This window comes from Crocodylus siamensis, chromosome 3, assembly GCF_052110815.1.
Source record: "Crocodylus siamensis isolate JL-2025a chromosome 3, ASM5211081v1, whole genome shotgun sequence".
In the NCBI taxonomy this organism is placed as follows: Eukaryota; Metazoa; Chordata; order Crocodylia; family Crocodylidae; genus Crocodylus; species Crocodylus siamensis.
Genome location: NC_143397.1, coordinates 243,974,106 through 243,992,746, shown reverse-complemented (window position 1 = coordinate 243,992,746; position 18,641 = coordinate 243,974,106). Strand labels below are relative to the sequence as shown.

Here is an 18,641-nt window from a genome sequence, read left to right as displayed (position 1 = left end):
CTTAGAGCACATGTTAAGGCTTTTTCTACAACCATAACAGCAACATCATAACTTGGGGGTGGGGGGAAGAAATCTCAAACTGAAGCAAAGTGGGTAATGGGTGTCTATGTGGGTGGATCAATATTTCCTCAATCCTTACGAGCTTAAGCATAGGATAAAGAGTCAATCACAACTGGTTAGACTCAGTCACAATTTGTCTTGTGATTAGGGCAGTGTGGGACTAAGTCAAAATCTGCGATCAAAATTGGGCTAGAGTTTCATAGACATTAAGGCTAGAAGGGACCTTGGAAGATCATCGAGTCCAGCCCCCTGCCCCAGGGGCAGGAAGATGCAGTCGAGTTTCCCGTATTTGGGGAGATCACAGGGGTCAGCACGCCCGGAATACGAGAGGCGAGCCTCACCATGGGAAAACCACCTGGGTGATCATGGTGTCTCCCCTGTCAGGTAAGTATCTAGGATGAGGATGTATAAGAGTTACTAGCAGGAAGTTCAGTGTGGACCAATGCAAAATGCCACACCTTGGGAGGAATAATGAAAAACACAAATACAAAATGGGGGAACACCTGACAGCTATGGAAAAGGTCTTGGGAGCATTGGTAGATCACAGAGTCAATATGAGTCTGCACTGTGATGCAGCTGCACAAAAGGCAAATGCAACTTCAGGATGCATCAACAGGGGAAAAACACAGGAGGTGATAGTGCCTCTCTACTTGGTTAGGCCTCCTCTGGAGTAGCGTGTGCAGTTTTGGGCTCCACATTTTAAAAAGGATGTAGAGAAAATAGAGAGGGTCCAGAGACAAAGCGATCATCACTTGCTGGAATACACCATCCAGCGCAGGGTGTCAAGGGCCTGCAGCAAGACGGTAGCCGTAGACTTTAGGAGGGCCAACTTCAACAAGTTGAGGAGACTAGTGGGGGAGGCGCTGGGGTCCTTGAGGGCAGGGGAACTCGGTGTCCAGGATGAGTGGTCGTTACGTAAGGAAACGATGCTCAGGGCCCAAGGGGTGTCCATCCCAACAAGATGCAAGGCGGGCAAGAGTGCCCGAAAGCCCCCCTGGCTCACCAAGGGCATCCGGGAATGCCTGCTTACCAAAAAGGCGGTGCACAACCGGTGGAAGGGGGGGTGCTATCTCCAAAGAGGAGCATATCTCCTCTGCTCGGGCCTGTAGAGGGGCTGTCAGGAAACCTAAGGTGGACATAGACCTAGGACTAGTGTCCAAGATCAAGGATAATAAAAAGTCCTTTTTCAAATATATAGGGAGGATGAAGAAGGCACTGGGTAATGTGGGGCCCCTGCAAAGTACACTGGGCAATCTGGTGGTTGCGCCAGAGGAGAAAGTGGAACTCTTTAACCTATTCTTCACCTCCATTTTCTTGTTCAGGGACCAGGACTTCCCTGCTGTGATGCCAGAAGGACTCGAGGGGAACACCTCCAGACCTCAGGATGGGGAGGACCAGGTTAGAGAGCTTCTGGAGGGGCTGGACGTGTTCAAGTCAGTGGGTCCAGATGCTCTCCACCCCAGGGTGTTGAGGGAGCTAGCTGGGGTTATTGCGGGGCCCTTGGCGCTGTTTTACGAGCACTCGTGGTGCTCGGGTCAGGTGCCAGATGACTGGAAGATAGCTAACGTGGTCCCCATCTTCAAAAAAGGGAAGACAGAGGACCCGGGCAACTATAGGCCCGTCAGTCTTACCTCTATCCTTGGGAAACTCTTTGAGAAGATCCTCAAGGAGCACATCTGTGATGGGACGGCTTCAGGGATGATGCTCAAGGGCAACCAGCATGGTTTCATTAGGGGCAGGTCACGTCAGACCAACCTGATTGCCTTTTATGATCAGGTCACAAAGGCAATGGATGCAGGTGTCGCCGTGGTCGTAGTCTTTCTAGACTTCAGCAAGGTCTTTGACACCGTCTCCCACCCCATCCTCATTAAAAAACTAGGCGACTGTGGCATTGATGCCTACACAGTCAGATGGGTTGCAGATTGGCTCAAGGGTCATACTCAGAGGGTGGTGATGGACAGGTCATATTCAGCCTGGGGGGAAGTGGGCAGTGGAGTCCCCCAGGGCTCAGTCCTTGGGCCTGCGCTGTTCAATTTCTTCATCAGCAATTTGGACAACGGGGTGAAATGCAACCTGTTTAAATTCACTGATGATACCAAAATTTGGGGTGAAGTGAACATGCTAGTAGGGAGGGAAAGACTGCAGCAAGACCTGGATAGGTTACAGGGGTGGGCTGACATAAACAGGATGCATTTCGATACTGACAAGTGCAGGGTGCTGCACTTGGGCAGTAGTAACCAGCAGCACATTTATAAGATGGGAAACTCCCTTCTTGAGAGCACAGAGGCAGAAAGAGATCTTGGAGTCATTACTGACCCCAAGATGAACATGGGCCAACAATGTGAGGTCATGGTTGGCAGGGCTAACCGGACCTTGTTGTGCATCCACAGGTGCATCTCAAGCAGGGCCAAGGAGGTGATCCTCCCCCTCTATGCGACGCTGGTCAGACCACAGCTGGAGTACTGCGTCCAGTTCTGTGAACCCCATTTCAGGAGAGATGTGGACAACATTGAGAGGGTCCAGAGGAGGCCACCCGCATTATCCGGGGACAACAGGGCAGACCCTACAATGAAAGACTACAGGACCTAAACCTGTTCAGCCTTCACAAGAGAAGGCTGAGGGGAGACCTGGTGACTGTCTATAAACTCACTAGGGGGGACCAGAAGGGTTTGGGGGAGACACTGTTTCCCCGAGCGCCCCCTGGCATGACAAGGAACAATGGACACAAGTTATTAGAGAGTAGGTTTAGAGTAGACATCTGCAAGAACTACTTCACAGTCAGGGCGGCTAGGAGCTGGAACCAACTTCCTAGGGAAGTGGTGCTGGCTCCTACCCTGGGGATCTTTAAGAAGAGGCGTGATGCCTACCTGGCTGGAGTCATTTGAGTCCAGTTTTTTCTCTCCCACCCAGGCGGGGGGTTGGACTTGAAGATCTACAAGGTCCCTCTGACCCGACTTCTATGATTCTATGATAAAGACTTTGGAAAGTAAGTTATATGAGGAGAGGCTGAAGGAGCTAGGCATGTTCAGCTTGTGGAAAAGGATCTTAAGAGGGGACATGATAGCAATCTTCAAATATCTGAATGGTTGCCATAAAGAAAAGGGAAATCACCTTTTCTCCCTTATCCCCCACTTTTGAAGCCTCCCACAGTGGACATCTTCTGGAAGCATTTTAAGACTTTTTGGCAGATATTTAACAAGCCAGGCTAAACTGGGATATCGCTTAGGTGGATTTTCTTTTATATTTATTTATATAAAAGCTCCACCTACTTTTATGGATTATTTCTTCTTGTATTGTTCTCTTATATTGTAAATTATTTTGTTCTCTTGCTGCAAGCTGCCTCGAACTTTTATTGAGAAGGGTAGCATATAAACAGAATAAATCCATAAATAAATCAAAGACTCAAAAGTAGGCTGTAGCTTTAAGATTCAGTACATCAGCTTCTTGGAACTCACCATGTTTCATGATTGTATCTGATCCCACGTACAGTCCTAGGCCAGCTGGGCCACCAGCCTTGGCAGGGAGATAGAAGTTTGCTACCCACATGATCAGTGAGCAAGGTCTGAGACCCAGTAACAGCAGCGGCAGCATGCCAGTAGGAAGCTATGCTGTGATTTTACAAGGGAGAGATATAAGCATTATAACACAGTATTTATACGACACAGGCCACCCCACAGGCTTCAGTTAAAATCATTTATACATGGGAAGTCCTCCTTATAAGTCACCCCATCTTTCTCCCATGAGCCAAGTTGATCTCAGCACTTCCCTGATGCCAAGATGTTCCCAAAGATGGAGCCACAGACCTTATGTGCGTTGGGAAGAGGAGACCACATGTGACTGTGTTTGGGATCGGAGATTTTGCAATCAAGGAGGAATGATCCTTGATCAGAAAACAGCACTTTACAAAGTTAGGGCCCTCAGCAGCTCCTGGTGATGTGTTCACTCTGGAAGTTTCTACTAGAGCAGGGGTGGGCAAAATACACCACCGCCTCTGTGCTGCCCAGCGCGCGAGCTCCAGGCAGGCAGCAGCAGCAAACACTGCCTGGTGCAGCAAGCTGGGGGACCGCAGCTGCTGTCGCCATGCACAGCCCCGATGGGTGAGCCCGGAGCCAGCATGGGGCCCAGGCTGGCAGTGGGGGCAGGTTACAAGCTGGTGCTGAGCATGGGGAAAAGCGGCTCCTCGCCTGCCCCGTGCCCGGCGCTGTAGCCACTCACAGCCTGCATGGGGCTGGCTGTGCAAAATTGGGAGAAAAACACCTAACTACACCTAACTTTTCGTCAAGATGAAGCTTTTCAGGCTGAGGAGGAGGATGTGATAGTAGAAGACTCAGTGACCCCAGAGGTCTGTTCCAGTCCTATAGTCCTAAAAGAAGAAGAAATTAGATCCATACCCTTCTTTCTGTGTTCTGCAGCATTCAGTGTCGTCCTTCCATCGAGACCTGATAAGCACTAAAAGATGCCAGGTTGCAAGAATTGCATTGCTATCTACAGGAAATTTCCCATGTGCAAGAATTGTGTTGTTATCTACGGGAAATTTCCCACATGCTGAAGTAATACTTGGCACCTTTCAAAACTGCAACATGACGTGCTCATGTTTGAATTGGTTTCTTGAAGAAGTCACAGCACATCAGCATTCAGAGGGACTTGTAATCAAACAAAATGTTTCATCAAGCATTACTGGCCACTGGAATGGCGGGTGATTTTATTTCAATTTTTTTTAGCAGATCACTGAGTGGAGACTGGAAATACCTAAACAAATCTATTTTGTTTGCTTGTCTGGGGCTTGCTTTCAAAACCCAGAGGCACGTGGGTAGAGCGAAAGGGAAGTCTTGTTCTATCTTGTAGCATCAGTACTTTAACACAGACAGGTAAAGTCGCTGGATGTTAGTTCATACCACTGCAGCCACTCATGAGAGTGCACACCTACTCTAAAATTAAAAAGGAGTGGTAGAGTACATGTTTAATGTACAGATAGTACATTGCAGATAGTAGACTCTTGTTGGAAAATGGTTCATTCTACACATTTTGGATCCAGGTGTCAAAAAAAATTAAGAATGCTTTATGAATCCTGGAGAAAGGAGATTCATAGGTAGAGTTTTGCTTCCCTACTGTTAGAATTTATTACTCAAACAGGAAACAAGATGGGGAAAAGGCATATTTTTCCCTCCTGATTTCAGACTTCATCTTCCCATTATGAAATTTATTAGTAGCTACCATAGTTGTTGAACAATAGCATTGTGCACACTTGGGTTGAACTAAACCAGTCTTCAGTAGCTTGGTGAATCAGTTGGTTTTATTGGAATCCTGTGCTCCAGAATCTAAGGGTCCATTGAAGAAAACTAAGCAAATCATCTCCAGCTTTTGTGGCTGTGAAAGAAACCTTCAACCCCTGAACAGAATGGAAATTGAGAGTGATTTCTGTTTAAATCTCAAGCGGATCTGAAAGGAGCAAAGTGGGAATGGTTCCCCCTTTTTATGGGGTGTCCACAAAGTAGCCTACTCAAAGTATAAAACATGTACATATAAATATGAACATGTTTAACTGTTTCACTGCTAATCAAATTATGCGAAATCCAGACACTACCATTTTGCAAATAACTTCATCACGTCCTGTAAGTGGCACAGTTCACAACAGAAGAATCAAGCCCAGTCAATCTAGATATTTGAGAATACCCTGGTGGAGCCAGGCCCAGCAACCTTTACGGGGCATTCAGGTCCCATCAAGGGAAAACCAGGTCAGCATGCCCAGAAAGGCCCATCAGATCGAATTCTGAATATCTGCACGCTATGTATGCTGTGGGTAGAATATCATTTTGACACTTGAAGAGGGTGGAGTTTGGTTTTTGGGAGAGGCATGGAGGAGTTGCAAGGCTTTCTTTGGTCCAGTTTCATTCCTCTACTTGGCTCTGTAAAACAAAAATATTGCCCCAGCACCTTCCAACATAAATGAGAGAGAAAGATTTGCTATAATGCATTTTGAAGCCAACTGAGCTGAGTAAATATGTTTTCATACTATTATTTTTGTGGACTTCTTGGAAGAACTGAATCTCCAGGAACAATCTGAAAGAGTAAAGGGCAGGGATTTATCTGGTATGGTATCCTATAAGTGGAGCCAGATAATGGCAGATATGACAGCATAGAAGTCCTGGTTGATGAACATGGTATTAAGACTGACTTCATTCTTTACTCTAAGGAGAAGGGTGTGGCATAAGAAAAGACAAACATTAATGATATGGCTCTGGGTACATTTATACAGGATCAGGGAAATAAAAAGTAGGTAAATGTAAATATTGCAAACAAGGGGCTTTGTTATACGTCAATTCATTGCCTAACAGAAGGGGACTTGGGTGTCAATTTATTACATAATGTAAAAAGTAATTATAATAATAAACGAAGACAAAGTGAAGGATTTTCAGAACTGAAATATTATGGCCAGACTGCTGGATTAAGAGAAAAATTTTAGCAGCCACATTTTGAAAGGAGCTTTTTGCCAAGATAAGCACCACTGGCAAAATTTAGAGCTTGCTACAGATTTTAAACAACCCTAAGGTCTATAGTGATGCTTTTGTTTGATGTAAGGTTTTTATTTTGACTCATCTTTCAGGCCAATATGAGGAACAACAGCCAACTTAAATTTCAAAGATTATTTTGTTCATGTTGAAGATATAAAACAAGTAAAATAAGAATATACACAAACTATAATTTTAAACAGCTTTGGATAGTGTAGGATTGCCCTGAAGTCTTCCAGTTTGGCTTTGGTTTGGTTGCTTATCTTGAAGTTTGTCCAGAAATTCATAAGGAGCCTCCTGGAGAGAGACCTAGTACTTCCCTTTTCTGGTCAAATTGGACATATTTTAAGAACAGCCTCTCTCATAATGTTTTGGCATTTAACTTTCTGTTCCTGGTTAGGATCTTCCATGGAGGGAGACACAAGAACTGTGATAAAAAGAAACTAGCCCAGGCTTTTTAATCCCCAGAAAAGGTTCAATTCAAATTTTGGAAGATACTTTAAACCTAAGTTAAACTAGAACCATGTAGATTTAGAGCAAATCTAAGAGACATTTCCTAAAGGAAGAGCTGTAGGATAACGAAATAAGGTGTTGTAGGAAAGATGTGGAATTCCCTTCATTGGAGGTTTTAAAGAGGAGACTGGATAGTATCTATGTAGAATGGCTTAAAAATAGCTCATTTTGCATTTGAGCAGGGAGTTGGACGAGATGACCCTTGGGATCCCTTCCAACCTTGTGATACTAGGGGCAGGGAATTTGAGAAAAAGGGCTTTTTGATTTTGAATAAATTCATTCAGAAAGGGTTTCATGCAAATAGGGAAGATTCCTATTGACTTCAGGGGGTTTTGTGTTCTGCCACGAGCCCCCCAACCCTTCCCTGCACCACCCCCATCCTGTCCCAGTCCCCTGCCATGGCTGCCCTTCCTGCTGTGGCTCTGGCCCTTTAAGAAGAAAAACCAAAAAAGGAAATCTCACCGTTCTGGCCAGGTGGGGGGCCATGTGGAAGGCTGTGCATGAGCCATCCAAAGCCCTGAGCTGCTGCAGGAGCAGCAAGTCCCAGGGTTTTTCTCTTTTTTTTTTTTTTCTTAAAGGGGCAGAGCTGGCCTGGGCAGGACAGCTGTGGGGGGCTGGTGGAGCGAGGGGGGCAGGAGTTGGGGGGGTCGTGCAGAGACTCCGATGCAGTGGGGGGCAGTGGGGGACAGCAGGGATCATCCTCCCTCCCCATCCCCTACCCAGCAGTACCCGATGAGCACCAGGAGTTTTTTTTAAAACGTCATGAGCTAGGGCAAGCGGGGCAGCCATTGCAGGGGCAGGGGGAGCAGGCAGAGGATGGCAGGGGTCCCTCCATGGTCCCATCCCCCTGCCCCTAGTACATCTCGGAGTCAGCTGTAGCTCCCTGCTCCAGCCACCGGGGACTGCCTGCATCATCAAAGCTCTTGGAATCTTTTCCAAAGATTTGGAGAGCTTCGAATTGATTCAGACCTTTTTGTTGGTCCCCTGATTCGATTCAGATTCAGAGATTTGGCCACTGAATCGGGCCGAGTCTCCTCCAGATCGAATCACCACCCAAAGCTTCACAGAGCCCTATCCACTTGCAGACTAATGCCGTAGTGGCTGCATCTGAGGCCTTAGTGAGATTCAGTGAAATTTTCCCTTCAGAAGAAAACGTCTCGTGAATTTACAGCATGATTGAAGGCTCAAGCTGAATGACTTTACATATGCCAGTTCCTTGTTCAGAAAAGAGAAGCTACCATTGCTTTAAAAGAGAGAACAAGTCAAGATAATTCAAAATACTGGTGTCTAAGTAAAAGTAGGTTTAGGGAGATGCAGGGAACAAAGGGTGCTTATACACGTGAGGGGGGCTTAGCCCTTAGGGTTGCATCCTCTGCCCCCAAAATTGAAATGGTGGGTTTTTAATTGAAACCCACCATTTCAATTTAGGTATTTCCATCACTGTCACAGCAAGGGGCCCAATCCATTTATTTTTTGGAGAAGCCTGCCTGCAGCTGGGGGGAGAGCTGGTGGTAGGCTGAGTGGCCCTTGAGCTGTAAGGAGCCCCTGTCTCTCTCTTTGTAGTGGCAGCATCCCCCAGGGTCAGCTGGGTGGGCTACTAGCAGGCTGGGTGCTCCCCAGCTTGGAGGCAGCACCCAGCCCAATGCAACTCTTTCCCAGTCCCAAGGGAAGGAATGGGGCCCCCTATAGCTCAGGGGCTGCTCGGCCTGCTGGCACCTAGCCTCCTGCCTCGGGAGAGGCAGCTCTGCTGGAAAAAAACCAAAACAGGATCAGTCCCCTTGCCACTTCTGCTTTCAGCAGGCACCGCTGCTGGGAGGTGAACTAAAAGCTGTAATGCATCAATGCAAACTAAACTACATCAGGATGTAGTTTAGTTTGCAATGATGCAAACTCATTTGAAGACGTCATCCACAACAATCCTTGCCTCTTGCATATTTTCTGGTCCATCATAGTTACAACATCACTCACATATTAGCACGACATTTAACTGTAATGTTTTGCAAACTGAAAAATTCCTACCTTTGTGAAGTACTTGCAAAATTTTTAGTGAAAAGTTTGCTAAGTATATGGGATAATTTTTCCACTAAAAATCATATTTTCTGACAACACTTTCTCCAAAACAACCAAACTTGAAATTCAGGGAATTTCAACCAGTTCCATTAAAATTGTTAGGTACATTTGAAAAGCTTGCTCTTAACCCTAGTCTAGCCAAGTAGGACAACACATTTCTCAAAGGGGTTGGAGGGAATAAATGGTCTAATATTATATTTTACCTCTTCTGAAGCTTAAACAAAAGTGGAGAAATATTTGATAGAATTTGGGGTTGGACTAGAAGACCTCATGAGGTCCCTTCCAGCACTATTTTCTATGATCCTATGAAAAATCCTGTTCTACAAAGAGACAGATCAATAATAGCTACTTTATACCTCATTGTAAAGGCATTTGGGTACCAGCTGCCATATAAGATGACCAATAGAGAGAGAGAGAAATCTTTGATTCAAACATTTTTTAGCTTTGGATTAAAATTTGCAATGTATCTCTTGGTTCTAGCTTCAAGCATGATCTTTAAAACCCAGTTTCTTTAGTCAGGAAACTGTTCTTTTTAAAATATAAACTCTCACATTTGAAAAACTGGAACCTCTTGTTTCTACCATTCTTCCTTCTTCCAGCACATGTACCAGTGACTGGATTTTCAGAGGAACAGCTCTCACAGTCCACGGGAAGTGATGGCACTCAGCACATCCGAAAAAATCAAGCCCTCAATAGTCAACAATCTTTTTCTCAAGGAACTAAACTGTCAAGTCTCAACCTTGGCAAAAGAAACCCAGCTTGTTCACAAATGCTAATTTAAAGCTGAGTGTGTGTTTGCACAGGCTGAATTGGGCTGAATTGAGTCAAAATAAAAGGAAAACTTCCTCCCCCGCCCCCCCAATGGGAAGTTTAAATTCTTGGAGATTGAAGAAAAAGCAGCTGTTTGAGAGAGCTGCATAAGTGGGACCTATGAGTAAGCCTGGAGCGGAAGTGGAAAGGAAATCCCACACTGTTGCAGGATAATCACTGGCAAAGAACCTCGTCAGTTGAGACTTGGAGCGTCTTTGTCTGCACAAGAGTCTGAACTGAACAAAAAACATGCATTTCCTACAGTGGGTTTTTGGGTTTTTTTTGCTTTTGAAAGTAAGGTTATTATCCCCCACAGGGAATAATATCAGAGAGGAGCAGGTTTCTGGGTTTGATGATATTTCCTTTCCATTTGGGAAACTGATTTAAAAATGTTTCTTTTGTCTATCCTGAAAAGAAAGAACAAATCGTTTAGCAATAAAACAAATTACTATGGACTGAATGACATTTTAATCATAGCATATTTAATGTCTTAATTTTTGGATGCACACCACTATGTAGAAAACAGATAATGGAAAATGTGGAAAGGATAGGAAAAATGATGTCTTTGATATCTATTCAATGAGAAGGAGTAAAAATGCAATTCCCCCATACGCAACCTGTAAAAAAGCTTTAGGATTATTTTAGGGGAAAAGCAGAGAAATTGTGTTGCTATTTTCTAGCAAATCAACCACAGAAAACAAAATTTAAACCCAGGCCATTATGGAACCGGCTCACCCGAGCATGGTGAAAGTTTTGCCTGAACATAGCAAAACTCAGGTGCGAGTTGAACCTACTTCCCCCACTCAGACTCATATTTAATAATTCAGGTTGAAATTAGATCAATTACCACATCTCCGGGTTTGGGTATACCATTAACAAATAACAAACAACATCCTGTGTAAATCCGTATATCTGCATCCAGTGTACCCCTAAATCTGTGTAAATCCATTGACTTCTAACTAGGCAACAGCATGAAAAAACTCTAACTGCCCCCAATTTGCAAACGAGGAACCAAGGGGCAGAGAGATTAAGTGATTTGTTCGAAGTCATGCATGATACCTATGGTTATGTGAGGAATGTACCACTGATCTCTTGGACAGCACATTCTCTGATGCCATGGCAATGAGTAACAGGGCATGGCTTTAAGGTAAAAGGGGCAATATTTGAACCACTACTAACATTCCCTGACTATGGAATCGGTCTTCCCAAGGAAGATGCCGACTCACTCACTAACAAGGTAGAAGAGACACTAGGGTCCCCCAGTGCAGTTGGAAAGAGCTCTTTTGGCTTTCTTAATTCTGCATTCAAGGCAGCAAGTGGTTTTGAAAGCAAACGCCGTACTTTATGGGTCGTAACAAGTCAAACCACCGTTGTGGGTACATACAGTGCAGCCAGGTTTGTGAACCTGCAGATGGACTTGCTCACCCACTCTTGACAGGAGATGGAACCGTTTTGCAAAGCAGTAATCGGATCATAAACCTCATTGCATGCTGAAGCTTGAAGAAAGTGTCTCACTGAAGTGTTGGTTCCTGTGATGTGGAGGAAAAGGCCAGTAATGCGAACATACAACCTTTGGCATTTCGGTATTCGGAGAACAGCTATTCTGCAGCCTGTAAGGTCTGTCCAGCAGCAGGAATTTGAGGGGCCACATCTGGAAGGGAAGCAATTTAAGTTTATGGTTTGATACAGGCATCAATGACTATATTAGATGGCAGGCAGGGTAGAATCGGGCTTTACAGGGGTAGCACAAAAAAAAACAACCAGTGATATATTTTGGAAATGAGAGGCATGAAGCTGATGATAGGAAGATAAGGGTTTAGAGCTAGAGTCTGACTGCTCCTAGGCTGGAACAAGAGGATGGGCAGGGGAGACGCCAAAATATGCAGGGGTCAGCAAGGATCGACACCTACTGCTCCCCTGGTGTATTTAGCTCTGGACTGACTGATGTGCCCATCCGGTGTCACTCAGGTGCAAGAGCTATAGCCAAGGCTGACCTAACCCTTGCTGGAGGTGGATGCTAAAGGCATCACCCCAGTGCCTTTTCAGGGGCAGTGGTGTGCAGTTAGGATCTTGCTGCCACATACATACTCCTTGTGAAGTCAGTGTGCCACAAGGGGACCACCATCGCTCAGGCACCTCCCAATGTTAGAAGTCCCCTGGTTTTACCTCTAAACCTCACAGCCTGGCTTTGGAGCAGTGGGGGAGTCCCAAAGCTATAGGTAGATACCCAGAATAGTTAAAAAAAAAACAAACCAAGAATTTGTTTCTGCACCCCTTCTTTTTATAGCCAAACTGAAATGACTCAGCATCTGATGACTTATTTCAGCAAGGTTTTTCAGGAGGGTCCCTTCTACCTTCCCTGTCTTTTAAGAGAACAGGGAGATGGATATTCTTAATATTGATTGCTGTCAGAGGCATCCAGGAGATGCCACCAAAGCCAATTAAGTCAACACAACAGGAGTTCTCCTTTAATTTACTGCTTAGCTTCTTGCAGTAGCCCTGGGCATTGTGAATGACACAGTGACAAAGGGCCCTGGCTACTACAGCTAGAGATAATAGGGATAAGTCCATGATTAAGAGAAAAACAACAGGCTATCATATTGGGATGTCTACATTACTGAAAGGAGTAAAGAGGACAAAAGTTTTCCAACAAGTTGGAATAACTGTAAGATAAAAATAGTTTATTATTACCTGATTTATTATAACCTTATTATCACAGCATGGAAAAACGCTGGGTGCCTGTGCACATGTGGGATGGCTGCTCCAATGCACTGTAAGTACAGCACGTCAGAGGAAACTCGATTAATCAAGTCTGCTGGGGCATGCTAATCAGCGCATTCCAGCCAGCCTCCACGTCTAGTGCATCAGCGTCCCCGTGTTTCAAAATGGTGGCAGGAGCGCTGTAACTAAAGCTTGTTCAATGAGCTCTGGTTAAAACACCCTCGCCACTGTTTTGAAGCATGGGGACACTGATACTGCGGGAGATGCTGCGGGAGCTTTAATTAGAACGGATCTCAGAGCTGCTCTAATTAAAGCATCCCTCCTGTCCACTCCTGCAGCACTATACAGACACGAAACAGGAATACCCCAAAGAGACAGTGTAACGTGGTGTCAGGAATCCTCTCAGACTCTATCGCTCTGGCCACATAAAGATGTTCAAAGAGCCTGATGTAGAATTCGTCTAAATTTTGTGCTTTAAGCACCCAAAGTTAGGTTGGGAGTGAACAGAGCAGACGTTCAGCCTTCAGCTGGTAAACAGAGCATCTCCTATTCCTTGCTGTCCTTGCAGGATGCCTGAACTGACTGAGGCCGACAGGTTATGGTCTTTCTGCATGCCTCCCATCCAGCTGGAGCTGGGGACATGGGATTTTTCTGGCTCTGCTCTATGGGAACCTGGGGGCAGGGCTGGCTGGAGCAGACAAGCACTGCCAGGGCTAGCAAGCTGCCCTGTCGGGGGTGGGGGGGATTAGCAGGGGCCCACAAAGCAGCCTAGGATGCCGGGGGACTGTAACCTAACTTGAGTCGGGAGGGGATTTTGATAGACCAGTCTAACCTAATCACTCCTTACACCTTGCTGGGGTAGTTTGACCCCAGTACTCTTTCCTGCCATGGCAGGGAGTCGGACTAGATGATCTGCTCAGGTCCCTTCTGACCCTACCAACTATGAAACTCAAGTTTGATACTATATCCATCCAGGTCTGCCTTAGGGATCTGCCATTTTTAAACCAGTTTATGTGCACTGAACTACTGTTTGGTTACAGGTGTAGGCTGGTTTCCAAGTATGAGTGTAATGTCTGTACCTAGCTTCCATGGCCATTATTACAAGTGTAAGTGCCACAGCGCCGGGCACTTTGAAAAGTGCCTGGCACTGTGATGCTTGCAGTTGTCTAAGCAGCAAAATGTGCATCAGAGCGAAGAAAATGGTGGTTGTGCGCTTTTGAACTAACACATCTTGGAGGTGCTTTAGTTCAGAAGCCCATTGCTACCATTTTCTCCACACTGACACACATTTCACTGCTTGCACAACTGCAAGTGGCACAGCGCATCAGCAAAGCAGTGGATCTCTGGCATGTCTGAGAACTAAAAGGCATGTATATTAGTGTCCCACGTCTCTTTTGACATTTCTGTTTTCTCTTTACTAGACGCTCTCTCCTATTTTATATCTTTCCCTAGTTTACGTTTCTCCAGTATGACTCCTAGATTTCCTCCCATATTTCTAAACATCAAAAGCTCTGACCCTCAGAGAAACATGGAAAGCTATGTAGGCCACTGACTCCTGTTTATTTCAGCCAGCATAAGCCCCTTTTGTGCATTTCTATTACATATATAGCACAAAAAGTAACTAGTGCTTTATAGTGCTTTACATGGACATATGAAGGCAAGGTGTGTTATTCTCACTGATGCAAGTGTATATTTGGAGTAGTTTAGTAAAATTCATTGGAATAACAGGAGTCAGGAGCAGAATTAGGTCCCAAATCCCTGCCCTCTGGAGCCTATATTACACATGAAGACAGAGGAATAATTGCAAACGTATTTTCACTAGTATGGAATAAGGAAGGTCAGATGGAATAATTTTTCCATTGTAGTTACCATATAACTTAAACTATAATGCAATTCAATAGAAATGAATGGCAACACAATTAGGGGCAGTGATTTTGGTGAAAAATTAAATGCTAGGTTCAAGCTGAACTAGCAAAAATAGTAAGGGATGCACTGGACTTTTCTGGCAGAGTATTTTTCATTAGGCTTTTTTCCTGGACCTGACCAAGATCCAAAATATATGTAGTACAATGAGGCCTACCTAAAAGGAAATAAGAAAATGTTATTGGCTTGTAAAATGATTTCCAACACATTACAAAAAGTGTCTTTAAAGGGTTTGATTGAACCAATAAGCAGCAGGAGTTTGGATGATTACTATCATGAGAGCAGGATGCTTCCAAAGTGGTCAACAAGTTCAATAACCGCTTGGGAAAAACTCATGCCTCCTTGTAAATATCTGTACTAATCCTATCCACAGCTTCTGAACTTCACAACTGCCCAGAGGACTAGTACAGGACTTATCTTCTGTTTGTTACAATGGTGAATTTGCCATCACCCCAGTCAAAAGTACAAGCAGAGCTACAAGCAGAGGTGAAGCAGGGCCTCTCCATGGAACAGCATCAACTACTGCAATGTCTTTTCACGTCTTTTCTTGTGCATCCCCAAAAGGCAGGGCCCAAGGCTGCTACTCTGGTCCCCTCCCCACATAGTTCTACTAATGGCTATAAGCCTTTCTGGTTCAATTGTTTTGAGTCAACCCAAAATGTGTATTTTTTTACCCTCAACATTTTCAGCACACTGAAAAGGATGAAAAAAAAAGTCTCAAGTCAAAGAACTATTTGGTTAAAACATGTTGTTCAACTGAAATTTTTGTTATTTCACTGGGGGCTTTTTCATTTTCTAACTAAAACTGAAATTAATTTTGAAACTGAACAGCATCTTGAGTTGAAATACTGAAATACTACATTTTGGAAAGTCCAACCAAATATTTCAGTATTTTCAGACATTGTTAGGGTTTTTTTGGCCAAAACAATTTGACCAAAGCAATATAAATCCACTATTTCAGTTGACCAAAAACTGCAGTTTTCTGAGAAATATATATTCAAACAAAAGATTTCACTCAGCTCCGTTCTATATGTATTGAAAATATATCCTAAAAATAATTGCATCCAATACAGAGAAATATGAAGTATATAAATATAGCACAATGTCTATAAAAGTTTCAGTTTGTTGATTATTTGGTATATTATGCAACTGATACTTATCATATTTATTGTATTAAATAAGCAATATATTCTTAATGAAAAATAAGTATAGAAGACACTGAAAACAATGGGGCATCTAAACCGATCTTCTAAAAATTGATCAGCTGCTTGTAGACTGAGGATTGATTCAGCTTCTGCAACCACTCAGAACATGGGAATATTTGCAAATAATGTTCTGAGTCTGTGTGGTCCATTTCCACTCCAGAGGGCACTAGCCACGCTTGACTACACAATGAACTACTGCACAAAACAAATGAATTAAGAACAGTTATTACCCCATATACGCTGAACCTAACCCCATAACCCTGGCTTCCGACATCAGTTTTATGCCACTGAATTAAAGGGGTGGCTTTGAAAGAAAGCAAAATCTTTTTTTTTTTTAAATCACTGATCCAAATTTCCTTCCCTTCCACTTCTCCCTGACCTGGAAGTAAGCCACTCAGAGCTGTATGCCTATACTGGGAACCGTTGTGACGATTCTGAAGACTTCTGTATGGCAGCAATGGGTATCCAAGGGCTGCTGCACATCCCCTTTGAGTGACAGTAAACAATTAAGCTTGAAAAAAGTGACCACTTTTCCCGCAAAACAAAGAGTCAGTTCAAGCCAGCACTCTGTTCTACCTAATCCAATCTTCCTTCCAGACGGACGAGTGAACCAGAACACTCAAGCCACAAAGTACAACAATTTGTCAATTACAGATTATTTTAAATGTGACCTACTCATCAATCAGATGGAGGCTTAACTATTCACAAGATCAATTAGCTCGGCCAGCCAAGGGAGAAATAGTGGAAATACCTCCAGTTCTGAAGAGCTGGAGTGATCATTGTGATTTTATCTCACTGCGTTTCCAAGTTTAAGTTACAGCTATATGTGCTGCATGACAGCAAAACCATGAAAACTGTTGTGACAGAGTTATTTCTGAACAATCTTTCTACATGGGAATGCTTAGGAATATCTAGAACAGGAAAATCACTCTATCTGGGGATTTACCAAATGGGTGAAAGACGGGCCCTGATGCAGACTCACAAAACAAGAACCAACGACTGGCAAGTGAAGCCAAATTCAAATTAGGAATAAGGCACAGGCTTTTAACTGTGAGTGTGACAGACCACTGAAGCAAACTACCAAGGGAAAAGGTACTTTCTCCATAACTTTAAGTCCTCAGGACTAGCTGCCTCTTTAGAAAACACCCCTAAGTCGAGCAAAAATTTAGAGGCTCAATATAGGAGTCACTGGATGAACATCTGTGGCCTGAGTCCCAGAGGAAATCATCTTATTACACCTAATGACCCCATGTGGCTATTAAAGCTAGCAGGCAGTCAAACGACAATGAAATATTGTCACTGACTTCAGTATTGACAGTATGTATTTTTGGTGAATAAAAAGTCGGTTAAAGAATTGTTCCAGCATGAAGAATAGACAGGAGTCTTCCCTCTTCAATTACTAATACTTTTCAGCTTGAGAAATTACAAGAAACAGCATAGTTTTATAGTTAAAAGGATCCTAGTTACCTCCTGCTTGAGAAAGCAATGTGATAGTCTTAAACTATGTGGTAATTGATTCCACTTCCTGTGTAATGTTCCTTTAAATGTAAAAATGCTTACTTGCCTCCCTGCAAAAAAAAGGCTAGGTGTTTTAAGATAGAAGCAGCCAAAAAAGTGAAGGAAGTGGATTCTACCTTCTCCTGCATTGTGACTCTCCACTTGCTCTTTGTTTAAATTAAGGAAACAATTATCTGGTTTCAAAAATACGTGTTGATCATTTGTGTCTGAAAAATATAATTATTGCTGATTTATTTCTTATGGCTAAGTACAGACAGTCAAAAGGCCTGAGGCTAAATTGATTCAGTCTTTCCAGGTTCATCTAAGCGGCACAGATTAAATTGATACAGAATTGAACAGACATTTACCTTTAAAATTCAGGAAATGCAGCCACATGCCTGCAGTGGCCCAGGCCAAAAGCTGAGGGGTGCTCTCCGGTGTGTAGCCAGCATGGGCTCTGTGTTCGCTTCCATTTCCTGCTGCCCCTGAGGTCTCTGGGATTTGCAGTCTAGATCCACAGCAACAGGATTCTGCAGGGTTGCTCATCACTTCCTCTTCCTGCTTCCAGGTATTTCTGGGATTTGCAGTCCACCGTCTCAGCCAGCTGAGACTGTTTAACCCCTCTTCCTGCCCCAGACCCCAGCTGGGGTTTGCCTGGGAAAGGGGCAGTTCTCCCCTGCAGACTGGACTACATCCCCAGCTGGGCTTGCCCTCCTCCCCCCCACAGCCCTTGTCGGCTAGTCCTCACTGCTCCAGCTAGGGAGGAAGGGGGCAGGCCAGCCATGCTCTCTGGAGCAGAGAGCCAAGCCCAGCCCAGGGCTACAAAGCATGCGGGGGGGGGGGGGCTGATTTAACTTGAATCAGGAAGGGGCCTGGGACAGAAGTTTCATAAACCAGTTTGACCCATCTGATACTACATTCAGCCAGGCTTACCTTAAACCATTTTCAGCCATTTTGAAACTGGTTTATCTGCACTGAACTTCTGTTGCTACAGGCTTAAACAAGTTTCTGATGACTTAAATCGATTTATGTGTAACTTCTGTCCCTAGCCTGTGTCTAACCCTATGGCACTTGTCTAACATCCACAGGAAAATCAGCACACCGACCAAGAAAGAAGCAAACGAACACGCTGTCATGGGTATGGGCTTAGAACAGGGGTGGGCAAAATGGGGGCTCCAGCTGGACTCCATTTTCCAGCCGCCCCTACCCACATGGCTGAAGCCAGTCTCAATGGAAACCCCAGCCGCACCTGCGCTGTGATAGCGCAAAGCTGAGGTTGCCATAGAGACCGGCCCCAGCCACACTGTCAGGGTGTGGGGCAGGGCATGGCAGG

At 44.5% G+C, this 18,641-nt stretch overlaps 1 pseudogene; it reads right to left on the bottom strand.

Annotated features, from left to right (window-relative positions):
* Window positions 1-324: 324 nt before the first annotated feature.
* LOC149869633 (U1 spliceosomal RNA) lies at window positions 325-452 on the bottom strand (annotated as a pseudogene).
* Window positions 453-18,641: the final 18,189 nt, after the last annotated feature.